The 3,696-nt window shown below is 48.8% G+C and overlaps 1 pseudogene; it reads right to left on the reverse strand.

The window, feature by feature from the left end:
- Nucleotides 1-359: 359 nt before the first annotated feature.
- Nucleotides 360-3,428, reverse strand: LOC102875859 (annotated as a pseudogene).
- Between the last annotated feature and the right edge of the window lie 268 nt (nt 3,429-3,696).

A 3,696-nucleotide genomic window follows, 5' to 3' on the forward strand; every position in this document is an offset into this window, starting at 1 on the left:
TATAAATTCCAGAACCAATGGGGAGATGAAGTCTGTAGAACAAGCTCCTTCACAGTCTCATTTAAGATCTTCACTTGAAGAAGGTGGGCCTGTGCCAGCCAGCTGCTGAAATCCTAACGTAGCACGCTTGTTTGCACAGACTTTTACTGGTAATGATTAGTTCTCATTTTCAGCATACTGATGTGAAGGCAGCACAGAGCTAGGCTCCTGCTAGGATGATTCACAAACTGCTGGGTAAGAGTGGAAAGTTCTGACATTCTTCCAGTTATTGCCACATCTCCAGACTAACAAGGCTTTGGGCATTGGCATTAAAATCTCCCCATGCTGGAAAAGAGAATGAGCAGAGAATGTGAGCTCAACTAGATGTTCCATCTCTCCCGGAGAACGTCCGGTGTAGGCACTTGAAGTTTTGTTTTGCTTTTTGACCGAGTAGCTGATTGTAGGTTGTAAGAAAAGTTCTTTGATCTTCTACTGTTCTCGGGGAGGTGTATACACTGCAAGCTGCTCACTGAATTGAGATGCAGCACAGAAGGGGTTTTTGGAGATCTTTTGGGATGATGGACTTTACCTTCTTGAGAGCAACCATAGATCTGCTTGAGCACCATATGCTTGGCGGACTTCACGCCGGAGCTGCCCTTGACTGAACTCTTGGTGGGCCTGCCTGCTGGGATGGTCTTTGGGGCCTTTAGTTCCAGCTCTTTCCTCCAGACCTGGAGGAGCAAGACCACACACTCTTTGTTCCATTTTTCCCCATCTCCAGCTCCCCGCTGCTTCAGATGCAGAAGTTGGGAAAGGCGCTTCTGGAGTCGATACCTTCTCCAGGCACGCTGGATGACAGCTGCTGCCTTGTTCTTTTTCCTGAACAGCTCTTTCCGGCTTCTTTATCGCTGGAAGAAGGTCGATATTCACCCTCTGTGCAGAGAGCAGGACCGGGTGTGACTGAGCGTCCGTGGGCAGCGTGGCCAGTCCCAGCTTCCTGAGTCCTGATCTCACCGCCTCTGTGCTCGGTGGCAAAGCTGAGTCCACCCCTCCTGTGGGCTTGTCCTGCGTCACTTTGCTCCTGGGTGCTCGCTGGTGGGTGGCAGTCTGCCCAGCACGGAGCATCTCCCCTTTGGCACTGCCAGGCCGGCTAGAGCCGTCTGGGGAGCCCCTTCCTCCTTTGAGTTCTTGAACACGTGCTTTTTGGGGAGCACGCTTGGCCTTGGGCACTGTGTCACACCGCCTGCTGGGCTTCCTGGGGTGGCGGTCCTGTGGTGGCAGGCTCACAGGTGCTCGGGCACTCTGTCCTTTCTCACCAGTCCCCACACCCCTGGTGCCGGAGGGCTGCTTCCAGAAGCCCTTCCCTCTTTCACACCGCTGCTCACCAGCTGGCTGACCTTGACCTCCAGTCTTCTCAGGGCGGGAGGCTCCAGGATGCCTGAATCCGTCACTGCCTTCATTCGACTTGAAGTGGACACAGGCTGGTCGGTCTTTGGAATGTTCTCCGGATGTCTCCTTTGACTCTTTGGAGTCTGAGTCCTGCAGCTCCGAGAAAGCACGCTGCTCCTGCCTGGGGTCTCTGCCTGGAGACCCTGCCGGGGACAGCTGGCGGTCTCTCTGTTTGGAGGCATGGGCTGTGCTGCTAGTGGTAGGCTGTCTGGGTGCCCAGCTGTCTCTTCTAGGAGGATCCTGGGGGCTGGTTGGATGAGCAAGGGGCTGCGGTCTGCAGGAATCAGGGCTCAGCCTTCCCTTCTGCTGTTCTGCCTCTTCGCTTGCTTTCTTCCTCACGTTTCCTGGCAGCAGCATCTTTTCTCAACTGTTCGCGCTTCATGAGGAGATTCTTCCGGTTTCGGAAAGCTTTTCTGACCTTGTACCCTTTGTAGACAGCCTGAATTTTGAAGGCAACAATGTCCTGGATGGCTGCGATGGACAGGGCACCGTGCTCTATCATGAACTGGATCACTTCATGGCGTTCACCAAGCAAAGCATAGTCCAAGGGTGTGTATCTCTCTTCGTTGTTTTCCATCTGATTAGGAAAAACAGCAAAGTCTAACAGTAGTTTAAGGGCATCAAGGTATCCATTGTTACAGGACCAGTGCAAAGCTGTTCTCCCCTCTTTGTCTTGGATGTTGGGGTCTGCATTATTTTCCATGAGCACTGCCATACAGTTGATATATCCCCCATAGGCTGCACACTGCAAAGGCGTTCTTCCTGCATAGTCTTGCACGTTTGGATTGATCTTATTTTCTATCAATATCTGGCAAACATCAGCATTTCCTCCCAGTGCTGCCCAGTGCAGAAGAGAATGTCCATCTTGGTCAACTAGATCAACTCTCGCTCCACCTTTAATAAGAGTCTGAATCACTTCTTTGTGTCCCATTTCACAGGCTCAGAAAAGTGGTGTATGTTTCATGACATCAGTAGCATCTACTTGAGCGTTATTTTCCAATAACAACTTCACGGTGCTGACATGGCCAGAAAGGGCTGCAGCATGCAGAGCTGTACCTCCATATTTGTCTGCCATGTTAATATCAATGTCAGATTTTAAACTCAGCATAGTTCGAAGGACATCGTCACTGCCTTTCCCAGCAGCCCACAAAAAGGATGTTCTGCCTTCAAGGTCTGAATCATTTTTCACTGAAGAATGTTTTAAAAATAATTTAACCGTTTCAGCAAAATTACTCTGAGCTGCATAGTGCAAGGGTGTTGCTCCTTGGCTATCAGATGGAATTGTGCCAGACTTATTTCTCTCTAAAAGGAGATGGACAATCTGGGCATGACCTAGTAGAGCTGCCCAGTGAAGTGGGGTTCTAAATAAGTTATCATAAGAGGTTATATTGCAGCTTTCATAAGAGGTCAAGACATCCACCACTGTCACATTCCCGTCAGCGACTGCAAAGTGAAGAGGTGTTCGACCCTCATAGTCTTGCCAGTTCAGCAAGGATTCTGTAGGAGTGACATCCAGAATGCATTTCACTGTATGGACAGCACTGGGATCCTGATGGTTGGCTGCCCAGTGAAGTGGGATCTTGCCTTCGACATCAGGAATCCCGATGTTAGAATCATGCTTGATAAGCAGCTTCACGTGCTCAGGGTTGTTGTAGTAGGCAGTCCAGTGCAGAACTATTTGCTTATTTTTATCCTGTGTGTCTACTTCTCCTGGGGCCATGAATTTCAGCAGAAGCGCCAAACACTTAGGACTTTTCTGTTGGGTAGTCAAGTGCAAGGGAGTCATCTCTTCTAGATCCTTCTGCATCCAATTGGCTCTTCGTGTGAGTAAAAGTTTCATGAAATGATAATTTCCCTTTTGAGCTGCAAGATGGAGGGCTATGGTCAGTTTTATTAACATCTGCTCCTGCCTTCAGGAGGGCATCTGCACAGTCTAATCTATCAGCCAACACACAATACATAACAGGTGTTCTCCCAAATTGGTCTCCTTTGTCTTTAAGAGCAGATTTTCCATCTCATACAGCTCTGGTGGCCTAGTGGCAAAAATTTGCGCTGCAATCCTGAAGACATCTATTTCGAATCCACCAACAGCATTTCTTAAGCTCAAGGAACTGAAGAACAAATTCAAACCTCGAGTTGCTATAATCAAGGATGCTTTAGGCAGAATATTAAATGATCCAGGAGGTAATAAAGAAGATGGAAGGAATATACTGAGTCATTGTATCGAAAGGAATTGGCAGATACAGAAGAATTTAATGAAATGACATT

This window comes from Elephantulus edwardii, unplaced genomic scaffold, assembly GCF_000299155.1.
Source record: "Elephantulus edwardii isolate Elephantulus edwardi_28Jun2011 unplaced genomic scaffold, EleEdw1.0 scaffold00178, whole genome shotgun sequence".
Lineage (NCBI taxonomy): Eukaryota > Metazoa > Chordata > Mammalia > Macroscelidea > Macroscelididae > Elephantulus > Elephantulus edwardii.